Source organism: Petaurus breviceps, unplaced genomic scaffold (assembly GCF_028583685.1).
Source record: "Petaurus breviceps papuanus isolate PSGF00001 unplaced genomic scaffold, PetGlider_PUasm1.0 90752, whole genome shotgun sequence".
Taxonomy (NCBI): Eukaryota; Metazoa; Chordata; class Mammalia; order Diprotodontia; family Petauridae; genus Petaurus; species Petaurus breviceps.
This window is the reverse complement of record NW_027187336.1, coordinates 5924503-5941445: the sequence shown is the minus strand read 5'-3', so window position 1 is coordinate 5941445 and position 16943 is coordinate 5924503. Positions and strand designations below refer to the sequence as shown.

At 35.3% G+C, this 16943-nt stretch overlaps 1 pseudogene; it reads left to right on the top strand.

Annotated features, from left to right (window-relative positions):
- The first annotated feature begins 963 nt into the window (after positions 1-963).
- Positions 964-2062, top strand: LOC138146054 (large ribosomal subunit protein uL10 pseudogene; annotated as a pseudogene).
- Positions 2063-16943: the final 14881 nt, after the last annotated feature.

Genomic DNA, 16943 nt, shown 5'->3' with positions numbered 1-16943 from the left:
TTTTCTTTTATATTAGCAAATATTATAGGTGTGGAGTGGTACCTTGTTTTTTTTATTTGATTTTTCCTAATAAATAGTGATTTAAAACATTTTTCATATAACTATAGGTAGCTTTGATTATTTCATTTGAAAACTGCTTAAACATATATATCATTGGACCATTTATCAATTGTTGAATGATCTGTAGTCTTATAAATTTGAATCAGTTCTCAATATGTTTATGAAATGAAACCTATATCAGAAAAAAAAGTTGCTGTATTTTTTCCTACAATTATGAGTCCTATATATTGCTCTCCATCTTATCTCCCCTCCCCCCCCTTTATTTTGCTCCCACTTTTTCATTTCAACCTTTTCCTCCTCAAATGTATTTTGTTTCTGACTCTCCTCTCCTAATCTGCCCTTCCTTCTATCAGGCCTACTTCATTCTCTTGTCCTCTTCCCCTCCTACTTGCATGCATTATAAATAAATAAATACACAAATAACTAAATTCATAAATTTTGGGACACACAAATTAAATGTAAGTATGTACACACAAACACAAACATATATGTGCATGTATATGAGTATATACATACATACATACAGATAGACATATGCACACAATTAGAAAATTTGATCCAGAGAATTGTTATATCAGTGTGGAAATATAAGTTGGATTCAGATTATGAAAGTTTTAAAATACCAGAAGAAGAGTTTGTATTTCATCCTACTAGGTGCTAAAGCCTCTCAAGTAGTGGAATGACCTATGCCCTAGGAATAGTAATTTGAGAACTCTTATCAAAAAAGGAATTTCATTGGGAAGAGATTTAAGGCAAGGAGACTAATCAGCTATTTCTTTAGTCCCCAGGCCATGCCATAGGGCCTAAACTGAGAATCAAGAGGATGTGCAAGTTATCATCACCGTAATTAACGCAGTACTGCAACGCCTCTGTGTCTCATTAATACAGCCACGAACCCACTGAATGTGATTTTAATATGATGCAAGAGCTCTCTCCCCAGGCGTCCTCGTGCTAGTGACATCGTCTTGAAACCCCGCATGGCAATCCCTGAAGCACCATCGTGATGCCCAGGGAAGACAGGGCTATCTGGAAGTCCAATTACTTCCTCAAGATCATACAACTTTTGGATGATTATCCAAAATGCTGCATTATGGGAGCAGACAATGTGGGCTCCAAGCAGATGCAGCAGATCCGGATGCCCCTCCCTGGGAAGGCTGTGGTATTGATGGGGAAAACACCATGTGCAAAGCCATTCGTGGGCATCTGGAGAACAATCCTGCCCTGGAGAAACTGCTGCCTCATATTCGGAGGAACGTGGGCTTTGTGTTCACCAAGGAAGATCTGACTGAGATTAGGGATATGCTTCTAGCCAATAAGGTGCCAGTTGCTGCCCGTGCCGGTGCCATTGCCCCATGTGATGTCATTGTGCCAGCACAGAATACCGGTCTGGGTCCTGAGAAGACTTCCTTCTTCCAGGCTCTGGATATAACCACCAAGATTTCCAGGGGTACCATTGAAATCTTGAGTGATGTGCAGCTGATTAAGACTGGAAACAAAGTGGGTGCCAGTGAGGCGACCTTGTTGAACATGCTGAACATCTCCCCGTTCTCCTTTGGACTGATCATTCATCAGGTGTTTGACAATCACGGAGGAGACTTTGCATCTTTGGTTCTTAGAGGGTGTCCATAATGTTGCCAGTGTCTGTCTGCAGATTGGCTACCCAACTGTTGCATCCATACCCCACTCCATCATCAATGGGTACAAGCGGGTCTTGGATGTAGCTGTGGAGACTGAGTACACCTTCCCACTTGCTGAAAAGGTGAAGGCCTTCTTGGCTGACCCATGGGCATTTGCAGTCGCCGCCCCTGCGGCCTCTGCTCCAGCTGCTGCCGTGTCTGCTGCTGCCGCTCAGGCCAAAGTGGAAGCCAAGGAAGAATCGGAGCAGTCTGATGACGATATGGGCTTTGGTCTCTTTGATTAGCCTACAGAAAACAACTATTTCAGCCAGTTTATTTGTGAAACAAAGAAATAAAAGTGCTCGTTTATCTAAAAAAAAATACAATGCAAGAACTGGAATATCTTACAAAGATGTAATGATTTTTGTGGAAGACTTATTATATAATCTATTACCTGCAAACTATGCAGGGGCATTCTATAAGGCCAGCCAGGAGCAACTCTCCTGAGGACTGCTGCTGTGAGTAGCTTTAACATGCTGATCCCATAGTATAATGAACTCTCTATTTATTGGGTAATAAACTAAAGCAAAACATTAACAACAATATAATAAACCACTTATTACTTAGATGGCCACATAGTCTTAAACAAAACATATACAGTAAGTCACAATCTAATCAATCAGTATAAAGTACCCAAGTCAAAGCCTTCTTTCATCTTTCCTCTAGGCTGAGGCTGGCTTCCAATGATCCTTGAACTAATCATACTTAAAGGGTAGTAGAAAGTACTAAGACCACCCACCCCAAGTCTCTATTAAGTTACAATATCTTTAATTACTACTAAGTACACTCTTAAGGGGTAGTGGAAAGTAAAAAAGTCATCCAACCCTAGTAAGTCACAGATCTCATCAGTCAGCACTGAGTAGCCAAATAAAGGTCCTTTCATCTTAACTGGAGGCTGACTCCCAAACTCCCAGGTCCTCTGCCTTGGGCTGGCCTGTTCCTAGCTCTTGCCATATCACAGCTCAGGGGAAGCTTGGAGTGGAGCTCTTCACAGTTTCTGTTTGTAAGAAAACAAAGCTCGACAAGGCTACAACAATATTTACACACCTTAAGCTTAACAGAGTTATGCCAATATTCACACACATTGCTGGCACTATCATCTCAATTTGCTTTCTGTCTGAGAAATCAACACCAATCAATAGACAATGCTTCTGTCTGACCAAGTAACACAATCAACAGAACAAAAGACAAAACAATAGACAGAATGCCTACATGACAATACATTCTCCCTCTCAGTTCTTCTTGGCTCCAGCTAGTTCTTGAGCTTTTAATATGCTATGCTCCTTTCTGTTCCACATTTTCTGTTCCTCCCTTCCTGTTCAACTCTTTCAGTAAGTTCCTCCCACTGAGGACTCCATGTGATTACCTTAGGCCTGTTAAGGGCAGGAAGGTCTCCAACTCCCTTAGGCCTATTAAGGGCAACACATACATACTGTTTCCAACAAATACTTGATATAATCACAGGCAGGGCTCAAAGGCACTTGAATAGCTGAAACTTAATATAGCTTAAGTACTACTTTGCTTGCCCAATTACAATAACTGAAACAAGGAGCAAAGTACCACATTGCTTTCCATTACACATACACAAGTGTTTGAAACACTAAACTTAATATGCATTATTACCATTTTCTCCATCACTTTTTTATCATCATCATCATAGCTAACATTATAGCTAACATAAATCTTATGATGTGCCAAGTCTTAAGATAAATGCTTTACAATTATTATATTATTTGATGATCATAAGAATCCTGAGAAATAGGTGCTATTATTATCTCCATTTTATAGATGAGAATGCTGAGAGAAGTGGAAGTTAAGTGAATCTCCTATGGTCACATATCTAGTAACTATCTGAGCCAGGATTTGGACTCATGTTTACCTTACTCCATGCCAAGCCCTCACTCCACTGTGCCACCTATATGTCAACTAAATCTAGACAATCAAAGAAGTAATAAACCAAGCCTTAATAATGCAGTGTTTCCTATCACCTGTTAGTTGAACAAATTCAAGCACAACTCTGGAACAAGACCTAAGTTCAGAAAGGCATGTTATTAGGCTGACCAGTGGTTTTAATCTTTCTGTTCACAGAAACCTGGGTAGTCATTCCAGCCCTCAGCTTTAAGAATGTTCCCATCATGCAGAACTTACAAGAGGCTGTTTAGTGAGGCAGATTGAAGACATTAGGTATGGGAGTTGAACACACAGAGAAATGGGTATTGGGGCAGAGAGAAGATGGTGGTTGTATCTGCAAGTGCTAAAGAAAAAAAAATATGAGTCTGATTAACTTAGAGCTAGCACTACCTCATATGGTGAAGCTCTTTCACCTTTATAAAAGCCCACCAAAAATATCTATTACCATTTTAAAAGCAGGATGATATATATATATATATATATATATACATATATATTTAATTCTAGATTTAAAGGCTTTAGAGGATCTACATTTGAATCATGAACCTGCTGCTTATGGCTTGTGTTATCTTGAGAAACAGGGCTTGGCACACAGTAGGTATTTAATAAGCATTTGTTGATTAATTGATCTAGTTTAAAACCCTCATTAACCCCAGAAAGATTAATTAATGTCAACTAATCAACAAAACCTAATTAAGTTTTGGCTACATGCCAGTCACTGTCATAATGATATGGTGCTGAATGATAGTCTAATTCTCAAGGTATGATTCTGTGATCTACTATATTGTACCAGAGTTCCAAAATACATTGGTAGAAATACTACCTATGGTGACAAAATTATAAACTATTTACATTATTATGTAAATATTTTCTAGGGGAATTCTCTGTATTTATATGATATAGTCTTATATAATTTACTAAGTGCCAGAGAGGTTACGATGTGTTAATAGTCCTAGAAAGGAACCATGGGGCAGAAGCAGGGGTTGTACTTAGTTCTTTCTGACTTCAAGTTCAGTATCCACTATGTTATGCCCATTTATCATTTTAATTAATGTTTTATAATGTTGATGTAAGCCAAAAAAGGCACTGGAATTAACAATCATAATACAAACCATTTGGTGGCTTCAAACATAAGCTAATATCATTCAAAAAAGTATTGCTCTTCATTGACAGAGTTGAAATTTATAGCTAGCAAAAGTGATACATCTGCACACAGCTATTCACCTAATGGCTTCACTTAAAGGGATAGGGATCATGTGAACAACTATAAGCATCTACTTATGCCAGCTTCCCCATATACTCTGCTCTCTTATTTCTCATATCTCTCTGTCTTGAACCTTATATAGAATATCCTGGCTGACTATTCTTCCAGTTAATTTGTTAGCCACTTAAATTGGGCTTTTTCCTTGCTGTTCATGATCTGAGTTCCCAAGTAGTGACCTGGCTCTAAATCCAACACAAGCCCTATTAAGTAAATTTACCTGTACCTGAAGGTATACTTGAGATGGATGATTAAAAGAAAGGGGAGGAGTCATACAGCCTCATTATACAAAGAACCCTGATTGACATGGGTGTTAATGGGTCTTACCCATGTCAATGGGGAAAAAAAAGATTGTGACTACTTAGATGTTTGTTTCTTTAAATGAAATTACAGAATTTTATCCTAGAAGTGTTCTTGGAGAACATCTAGTCCCACATTTTATAAAGAAGGAGAATGAGGTTAACAAAAGTACCATTAGTTATCTAGGGTAAGAAAGCCAGGAGTAGAACTTTGGATCCTCTGACTTTTGTTTCAAACATTCTTCTCATTATCATGTTTCATTGATCTCTGAAGAGACATGACCTATTTGAAACTTGGCTTGAATATTTAGGGGGAAATATATATATATGATTTACTTTATTTTTGCTCTTTTTGGAGGGGGAAGGTAGGGCAATTGGGGTTAAGTGGCTTGCCCAAAGTCAAACATCTAGTTTGTGTGAGTGTGTGCGTGTCTTAAGAGTCTGAGGTAGGATTTGAACTCAGTTCCTCCTGAATCCAGAGCCAGTGCTCTATTCACTGTGCCACCTAGCTGCACTTACATAATTTACTTAAAAAAAATCCTTTCATAATTGAATAACATAAGCAGTCTTTAAATGTTGTACTTTTAATTTGGGGTTTCTATCTAAATCTCAATTAATTATAATTTGAGAATTTCTTAAAGACACAGGAAGATTATTACTTGGGTTTAAAAGTCTCCAGGTTGCAGTGACTATTGTTCTGAAGTATTCATTAAAAGTGGAGATTTTAAGCTCTTTTCTATCTTTTAATTTTTTTTAATAAAAAATTATTTGTTTTCTTTCTTTTTTTTATGTCTCTCCAACCCAAACACTGGAAATGAAAACAAAGTACAAAAAGTAAAATCCCTTGAACAAATATAAATTTATTCAGGCAAAGCCAATACCTACATTGGCTATATCCAAAAATATATATTCCATTCTGCCCTCTGAGGCTATAACTTGTCTTCCAGAAGGTAGGTTGAATCCTTCATTACCCATCCTCTGGAATTTTGGCTGGTTGTTGAATTGCTAAGAGTTCTGAAATTTTTCCTGTTGTTCGTCTTTACTCTTCTCCTTGCACTTTGCATCAGTTTATACAATTATTCAAAGATTTCACTCAAACCATCCCTTTCATAGTTTCCTGCTGCAAAACTGTATTTTGTCACATTCATATGCCACACTTCATTCAGTCATTCCACAAATGATGAAATTTTCTTACTTTGAAGTTCCATGCGCCTACAAAAAAAAAAAAAAGCTGCCATCAATATGTTGCATATATGGATCTTTTTGCTCTTTCTTTGATCTTATTTCGGTTTGGTCTCTGGAAGACTAAAACCTGTTGGGGTTTCATGTTGTGTTGTGGTGGAACCATCTCAAAGAATTCAAAGTCAGAGCACCTGTAATCCAAGTATAGGCATTTATTGAGATTGACATGTCTCAAGGGGCTAAGTTCCAAGAGGAACCAGCAATTTCAGAGAGAGCAAGATGTATCTTTATAGAGGAAAGGTGCAATTGCATAACAAATACCATGAATATTAAAGAGGCAGGAGAGGTTTGTTAAGGGATTAGGTAATGGAGGAGGGGTTCCAGCCACAGAGGAATTGTACATGTGATTACTCACAATGTACACAGAAAAACCAATTTTGGGGGAGTACATGTATGATAATAATATTATAATAAGCCTCTCTACATCAGAAGTTTACTCTAGGCTAATTCTTTACTGTTACTACACAGGTGCCTACTTAGGGAAAGTTCCTTCTATTGTTTTTTGCTCCACATCCTGCTCAGGCAACCTGGTGGTGCTGCTTTTTTATTGGCTGACTATTGTATTCCTGTCTGAGACTAGATGGTCTGGTTGTGATTGAGTACATAGAGTGCACCTGTTTCTTTGGAAATGGGTATGGGGGCAGTGACTAGGTAGAGACAGTAACTGAAATCCCATCACATGGACATGCCTGCTGTTTTTGTGAGAACTATGAGTTCATGGACATACCTGTTGTTCTGGTGAGCGTTGAGGAATATATGAAGAAGTTAGGACATGGGGGGTGGGTAGGAACAGCGGGCCTGCTGTTCATTGGAGCCCATAATGAAGTTAGGATCTTGGGGTTGGGGCAGTTTTATTAGGATTCCATCAATCTCTTTGGAAATATAAGCATAGTAATGGTATCTCTGACTCAAAGGGAATATATAGTTGAGCAACTTTTTGTTCAAAATTTCCTATTCTTTTGGATGTTCATTAATGTGCTTGTTTTTCTCCAGTCCCACCAAAATGTGATTTTCTTTTATGTTTTTTACCATTGCCAGTCTGATGAGTGTGAAGTAGAACCTTGGTATTTTCAAACTTTTTTTTTAATATGGCCATTGTTAGTTTGAATTTCCTCCTTAAAAAAAATTAGAAATTCTACCAGGTAATATCCTTTAACCTTCTGTCATTCGGGAACTTTTTATTTAACATTAACTTATTAGGGAACCTGTGTGTATGTTTTTTTCCCCTAAAGAGAAGCATCTTTATCTACTTTAATGCAATAAAAAAGTCAGAAAACTCATAGGAATAAATATAACATAGGAATAAATAGATAGTGGCACACAAAACAGTAAGGATTTATATAGTAATATAAGGCTTGGAAAAGACTTTAAAGACTATTCTGTGAAGTAAGTACTATGGGAATTATTGTTACTATTATACTAATTTTTGCATGTAAAGAAATTGAAATTCAAAGAGATTAAATGAGTTATTCATGGTCTTGAAATTTATTATGTTATTTGCAGGATTTGAACCCTTTCTTCTAAATCCAGGTCCTGCACATGATCTACTATACAACCATTTTTTCATTCTTTGAGTTAGGAAATTATTTGCTTGTATAGGGAAAGGAGGATGTTGGGAAATGGCAACTGCCTGATTTCTTCGGGATATGTATAAAAAGGAAATTTTTCTTAATCTTTCCTTTTTTTAATCTCATTTCCTGCTCCATAAAAATCCATCAAATACTTTTCCAACCCTCCTGTCTCACTTGAAGATGTGAAGAAAAACTTGCCAGTGCTAACCTCTTCATCTCAACCCCCTCCTCCAGGATGCTGTTATTTTAATCATACCCTCTCTTTTTCTCTTCTTCTATCATTCCATGGTACCATCCAGCCTGCTTAAAAACATATTCAGATTTTCTGTGTGCTGAAAATAACTTTTCCTTGAACCTGCCACCCCTCAAGCAATCTTATGTTTCTTCTCTTCACTAATAAAATCCCTCCCCAAAAACTTTTAAACTCAAAGACTCAACTTTGTTACTACCCATCTTTTCCTCAACTTTTTCTCAATCTGACAGCTTTCTTAACAACTCCATTGAAACTGCTTTTCCCAAATTATCCAATGAATTCTCCTTCTTTCCAACTCCAATTTGCATTTTATTATCATTCTCTTAATTTTTATGAAGCTATGCTGCTATTGAGTAGGCTGCATGATACAGTGGGGGAAAATAAAAACAAAGAAAAATACAAAAACAACTCAAATAAATCAGGAACCCACCCACTTTGTCCCTGGAATTAGACAACCTCTATTCATAACTTAGTTGTGTTACTCATTAATTATGTGACTTTGGTCAAGTCATTTAACTTCCCTAGGCCTCAGATGGTCTCTGAAGCCCCTTCTATTCTAAATATTTGATAATGGTCTGTTGGTATTGTCTCTACCTTGTATTTTGTGAGGTACCGTTCTCTTCCTAATCTTCCTAATTTTTTGCTATTTTCTGCCTCTTCCATTGATGCTTTTCCTCTAAATAATGCTACAAGATTTCATTGTCTTTCTGTTTTTCCTCCTATTGTTTTACTCCATTTTTTTTTACTACAGTTGTTTCAATTGTCTTAATATCAATAACTGCCAAACTGATATCTCTAGTCCATACTATTTCTGGAACTCCATTCCCTGTTTCTGAATACTTGTTGCACTTCTTATTCTATGTGAATGTCTTATAATACCATTAGTCAACATTTTTTGAACTGAACTCATCTTAACAAAACTTTTTTTTATTCTGAAAAGCAATTTTTCTTGAGAATATCACCTCTTTGTCTATTTCAACTTTATTGATGTTATATAATATGAACTTCTGATTATACTTTGGAATCAGCCTCATATCCTTCTCTTGCAGGAAGTTCTTTTTAAAAAAGCAATAGTTAGCAAAACCAACCAACACATCTCACATCATGTGCAATATTGCACAACCATAGATTTTACCTTCAATGAAACAAAGGAGGAAGATTTATTTCTCTCTCTCTCTAAGGGAGAGGGCTAAGTTTGTTCCTTAAAGTGATATTTTTTGGACATTTAAATTATTATAATATTAAACTAAATGGGCATTTAAAACTTTTTTTCTGGGAGTAGTTTTAAATTATTTTCCATAAATTTTGAATGAAAAAATAGCTATAAAAGCAATCTACCAGTTACTATCTTTTGAAATTCCCTCCAACATCGACTAGTTCTATCCTTTGTTGTATATTTCAATCTTCAGTAGTATTTTGTTGTTTATTCAACTCACATTATTGTAATGTGAGTGTTTGCTGAGTTTTGCTTACTTCATATTTTATCAGTTCATACAAATCTTCTTGCATGTCTCCGAATTAATTTTTGTCTTTTATTATGATGCAATAATATTCTGTTATTATATACACCACAATTGTTGTTGTTGCTTTTTAGCTAGTATATAATAGTGTGGAACCATTTTATTTCTAGTTGCTACAACAAATTTTTCTAATATAAATAATTTTCATAGAATATGTGGCCATCATTGTGATTTCTTGGTCAAAGAAAACTAATGTTCAAACATCTTGGTCAAAAGTATGGACATTTAAAACTTTTTTCCTGGGAGTAGTTTTAAATTATTTTCCATAAAGTTTGAATGAAAAAAATAGCTAAATCAGCGATCTACCATTTATTATCTTTTGAAATCCCTTGCAACACCGACTAGTTCTATCCTTTGTTGTATATGTCAATTGTCTTGTCCTAAAGTAAAACCTGAGAGTAGTTTCAAATTAAAAGTTTTTTTCTTTGGGTGGCCAGGTAGCACAGCGAGTAAGAGCACTGGCTCCAGTGTTGGAATGACCTGGAGATCGAATCCGGGCTCAGACACTTTGTATCCACCAAGAAACACCTGTCCATGTAACCTTGAGCAAGTTACTTAGCCTGAATTGCTTATTAAAAAATCATTCTTATTATGAATTTTTAAAATAATCTTTGTGTGTTATTTTGCCATTGTTCTTTTGAAAACTGTTCATATCCTCCCATCACTTATATACTGGAAAAATAGCTTTGTATCATATATTTATACTAATTATTTACATATCCTGAATTCCAGTCTCTTAGAGACATTTGACTCAAAGATATTTCCAAAATTGACAATTCCCCTTCTCTTGATTGAATTTACTCTTGCTAAGTCTTTTAATTTCATGAAATAAAAAAAAAAATATTTTTTGTTCATGTCTCCTTTGTGTGGTTAAAAAGTCCTTCCCAGCCATGATTGTGAAAAAATTCTCATTCATTTTTTTCTATTAAAAATGATATGATCTTTCACTTTTAGTCTTCTTTTCCATGTGTAATTTATTGTGCTGTATAGTGCAAGGTGCTGTCTAAAAGCTTTATTTACTTATTTATTTTTTCCATACTGCTTTCCCATTATTTCAGTAGTCCCTGATGGATAGCGAACATATTTCAAACTAGTCCATGTTTTCTGTAGTTAATCAAATAAAAGATTAATGACTTGGGGTTTTGATTCTTGTTCATCTTGTTTGTTCTATTTATAGACACTTCTCTTTTTTGGCTAATACCATTTTTTTAAATGACTATTGCTTTATAGAATATTTTCAGATCTAGAAGTGCAGTATTGATTTCCTTTTCCTTTAAAAATATGTTCTATAACTTTTATTAAGCACAAAATGAATGTTGCTATAGTTTTATCTTGTACTACAGAGTTACTTCTTGATAAATTGATTAGAATATGATCAAATTATTTTTTTTCTGTTTTTTTTTTTGCCATCATGGGGTCCAATGTCAGTCTGGAGAAGCCTATGGACTTCTAATTCTAATATTTTCATAAAATTAAAAGGAGTTCTAAATTTCTGGTAGAGATTAGTAACAATAAATATTCTTCCCCATCCACATTGAGGAAATGGGATAAGACATTAATATGAGGAGGAAGAACATTTCAGGAAGAGAGGATAGGCATATCATAGATGTGCGTACTGTTACCAATAATGGGGTTATATTCATTTTCTGCCTCAAATATATTTCTATAACTAAATAATGTATTGCTATGTTACAGTTGGTACTGACTCTAAATATGTAAATCACCCATCCATACACACACGCACACATCTTAGTAATCATCTTTAGTCACTATAAGAGAAATAATCATCACCCTGGGGTCTGATTTTTTAAAAATCTTTCTCTGTATTTAGCTGAGCTGCCATTTAAACCATAGGTATATTGTCCATCATTTGGTTAGTAACTGAAATATTTCCTCCTTGGGAGAACCTGTGAGAATTTTTGACCTCTTGGCATAGCCTTTGGCAGTCAGTCCTCTTTCTGACACAATTAGGCATCAGCATAAGATTACAATTTACTATTTGCATGAATGTGGTTAAGCTATTTAATGTCTCTGGCTGTGTCTCAGTTTTCTCATTAATAAAAAATAATTGAGTGGAACTAGATAGCCTCTATAATTCCTTACTTAAATTCTGCTAGATCCCTTCCTATACCTATGATTTATAATCTATGAAAATTTCAGTGATAATAAATTTCTATATCGTATATGACTAAAAATTTAAGTAAGAAGTGTAGGAAAATGATAATATTTAGACTCAAAATTTAAAATGCTTTGATTAACTATTTTCTTGACTTAACTCAAGTTTGCTTTGAAGTATGTGATTTAAATGAGCATTTATTGACTCTATTTTTGGCTTTGTTGTTTAGCTGCCCATATAAAGAATCTTTTAGAAACATCACAATCTGCAAATGGCACATTTGTTCATTCCTGCCTACATTATCCGTGTAAGGGTTTCATTCCTTTGTTGATTTAAAGACACATAATGGAATGACGAGTTTGATAGTGTTTTCCCTGAATTCTTAAAAAAAAAGCTTAAAACTACTATTCAATATTTGCCCTAATCTGTTTTTCTTAAATAACAAATTTCAACCCGTGATATGTTTGTGAAATTACAGCCTAATTTCCTTTTACACAGCTTGTTTTAGTAACACTTTACATTTTCATGTAATATGGAGTTAATTTAATATTGACTAGTATGAAATGAAATCTTTTGCTATTCATTTGAATATCACATATATTTTCTTAAGTGTTTCATTACAATTTAGCAATACTTAATAGACATTAAAAACAAACTGGTACCTTCATATCTGCCTTATTTTCATTAGCATTTAACATTTATTGTCTTTGAATATAAATGATGCATCCAAGTTTCTTTGAGCTACAATGATATTGAAAAAGAATGAGGGTAGGAAAACTGTCTTATGATCACAAGAGTAAACAGAAACAGTTGCTGTTTTCAAGTAGTATATATCTAATGGAAGAAATAGCCATTAAATTTCTGGGTACCTAATTGGATAGCCCATCTAGAGTGATTAAAGATGCCCAGATTAACAATAATTTACCCATATGGGAAAAAAATGTTATTGACTACTATTAATAAATTGCTGGTAGTTAATGTCATTGTTTGAATTAATGGATCATTTGACTAGGAAAAGGCAGCTAATCTAAGTAAATAATTCACAATATGGGGAAATTTGCTTGAATTGTAGAAGCTGGGAGATTGAAGGGAGATCAAAGATCATTTAGTCAAATCCATAAGTGAAAAGAAGTATGAATTTTGGAGATAAACAATTTTGGTTACATCACACAGTGGGAAATCCTATTGCAATATAGAGACAATATGAGGCTGGTGAATTTTGAGGATGATGTTAAGTTGGAAAACTAACTTTGTGATATTTTCTAAGCCACAAAAAGTTTATATGTTTCAGTTGCCCTATCTGTGAAAAGGCAACATTGGACTAAACATTGTGGATCGTTAAAATGATGGTCTATGAACTATTAAGGAAAAAATGTTTGAAGTCTGTATTTAATACAATATATGTCCTTCCTAATTCTTTATATAGCATTTGTAATTGTATATGACATATGTATATATAAGCATATATGCTATAAGTGTATATATGTATACATACATACATGCATACACAAATACATATATTTAAAATATTATCTTGGGAAGGGGAACATAGATTCCATTGAAGTGCCTAGGGGTTTATGATACTTAAAAAATTAAGAAGGCTTGGAACAATAGTGATGATGAATGTGGTGTTTTCCAGGTCTAAGATTTTATGATTCTAAGAGGAACAGAAAATAAAGTAGAAGGTCTTTAGCACTGATTTTCCTTGCTTCCAGGTTTGCTTAGGACCAGCATAACTTTTTTTATTTTCCAAAGTACAGAGACTATTATAGAAACAAAAGGCCAGTTCCTGCATTACAGAATTGTAAATTGTGCTTGCACATAGTAGGTGCTGTGCCTAGAAGCCCTTAAGTGAGGTTCTAATTACTTCTGTTTTGGTTGATTGAAATTTAGGTATTCCCTAATTTGTCTGACTAAAAGTCCTACCTCAACCATCCTCAACAATGGAACCTACTTCAACACAACTTAGGGGCCAAAAGACTAAAACTGAATACGATGCCCTGGCTGGAACTGATTTTCAAATCATAGAGCTAGAAATGAAAGGATCTCAAAATATTGTCTAATCCAGAAATAGTCTACTACATGTTCTTTTTAATATTCAAGTGGGCAGCTATCTTAAGTCTAGACAATCAAAAACAGTGAAGCTGGAACTGATTTGTAGCATTTGTTGTTTCCTGAAGTATAAATGCTCACAGCAAAAAAATTATCATGAGCTGGTTCAAATTTGCTCTGATACACCTCTGATTCTAAGCCAAAACCATTAACTTTACAGATGAGGAAATTGACCCTAGAGAGGTAATATGACTTTTCCACGGTCACTCAGGTAGTTATCAGATGCCAAGTTACGTCTCCAACCACCCATATTCTATAAAAACCATGGCAGTCTCTAGTATGATATATGAGAGGGAAATAAGATTAATCTTGACTTGAAATCATGCTTTGGCCTGAATATCCCAAGGAGGATTGTGTTATACTCAGGAGATTACCGAATCAATATAACTATGCTGATGGATCTATTATTTCATCTCTGGGGCTACTGATGCAGCTGCACAATAATTTAGAGGCTTTTATACTATTCCTGAAGCATATGGTACTAGCTCAGATTTATCTTAGAAAAAGCTGGTCAGGAAGTAACAGTGCAGAAGAGTTGGAATGTGTTTAAGCTGCTTGAGGAGGCAAAAGAGGGGGCACTGGCATTCTTCCTTGGGTAGTTCAGGCTGTCTGCCAGTTTGTCATGCATTAACAAAAACCAAGAAGCTGATTCTGTCCTGATTAAAATTTCCTGGGGTAGTATAAAATGGAAATTCAAAAAGGAGACTCACCAGACTGAATACCCCAATACACCATTTGAAAACACAGCTTCATTAAAAAAATACATGGTTATCCTGGAAGGAAGATTGGTTTTCTAAATTTTAGAAGTATTTACAGAACTTTAGAAATATAATTACCAGATAAGAATTCTGTTATGCCCCTCTGTTGCATCTCAGATGGGGAAACTGTGTCATAAGAGAAAACCTATAGCACTGGATACTGGAACAATAACTAGTATAGGGAGAACAAGACTTTGCTATAGAGTTCCAACAAAGAATAGAGGGAATATTTCCTTTCAATTATAGCCTCAGTGCCCATAGGGTCCTTGGCCAGACTGTGACAACAAATATAAACTGAGCAACTACCTCCAGGCTACTATTCCATACCCCCTTTAGTCAGGTGATCCTCTCCTGAGGACTGCCTTCCCTGCAAACTTTGGAAAGCATAATGGGATAGGAATATCTTCTCTTGTCACTGTGGTGGGACTATTTTCTGGCCTCCGTTGGACTCCTCTCCCATTTTATCACTGTGCTCAACCCTCTGCCAATGAATTAGTTTTCTTCAAGAGCAATAAGTCCTTGTTATGACTTTAGGGTACAGCAGCAGTGAAAATGTCAGTCTTCTAATATTTCCTCTAAAAAGTTGAAATGGTAAACCAAAATAGGGTTAGTATGGAAATGAAATTAGTAGCACTATTTTCTACCATTATTGGTTTAGGGGCATATTTATTTATATGTATACTAAGTGGAAAAATATATATTTTTTTCCTCTGTATGTAGACATAACCCCAGAGAATAACTTAGAGGGACTCTGTGTGTATGTTGACACACACATGATATATGCATATATATATATATAACACACACACACATATATATACGTACACTCATATACAAACACATATATATATATATACACACAAAGCTCTCTATCTATACTGTATAACCTCCATTGTAATTGCATGTAATAGGCCATTAAGAATTCTCATGCATTAGGATTCAAAATTCATATTCCTAGACAGAAGATATGCTTCTAAAGGTCTTGAAAATAAGACTATTTAAAAACAGGTTTGATATTTTTCCTTGAAAGTCTCCTTATATTGTTACCTTATTCCCTAAAAATTTGTGCCATCATACAAATTAATATTTTAAACCACTATTAATTTGCATTAATGATCCATAATTAATGTATTGTGGATTCATGAAATTTTGACATATTAATTTTTATAGGATTATTGACTGAAAGCTGGAATGAACCATAGAGCTCATCAAGTTCACCTCCCTCATTTTACAAACGAGACAAATGAGGTCCAGAGAGGCTTGGTGTTTTGCCACACAAATTAAAGTTAGTGAGCAACAAATGGAATTCCTGTTTCCTCTGATTGCAGAAAGAGCGCTTCTCCAATGATTCATTATGCATATTTTAGTAGAAAATTGTTATAAAATTAAAGTCTACATATTCCTCAATTTTCACCCTTATTCTGTCTTCTCTTGCCTACTCCTCTAGTCTGAACTTCTTAGTTTTCCATTACTCAACTCCAAGTTCAACTCTCTTTAAATACTCAGTATTATAGTCAAATTGTTGTATACCCTGTAGCACTCAGCATTCCATATCTCTGTAATGCGAATGTAAATTTTAAAGATCTTCCCTGCCCCTAGGCTAAAGTGCACCAGAAGCCTGGGGAGGGAGGCTTGTTTTTCAGTAGATACTTTTTGATTGGCCAGTGGGTCAAAAAGGTTGTTACATTCTCTGAGCCAGGAGAAGGCTATATAAGCCCTGATGTGTAGCTTTGTTTTGGGACTCACTTTGAGAAGTGTTCTGTGATTTGATCTGAATTCTGGGAAGCCGTTGTTGAGAGTCCCCCGGCTTTGAAAAACCCAGAATGTGGAAACCCAGATGTTGACTGGGTATGGATGTAATGGTTGGACAGTTTGGAAATCTGTCTACTTGATGTTTCTGTCTTGATAATTATGCCTGTATACTTTGAGGTTCGGGGTGCTGACCTTTTCTCCTGAACAAGGTAAATGATATATGTCTGACTGATTAAAGTAAGCTTGTTAACCCATTTTGAGTTGCTTTCCTTTAGCAAAGCAGATCCAAGAACCTGTGGTAGCTGCAAACCCTGAGGACGCTTGGGGTGCTTGCTGCTACAATCTCCCTTCTTGTTCCTTCTTTCTCTTTCTTTCTTTCTTTCTTTCTTTCTTTCTTTCTTTCTTTCTTTCT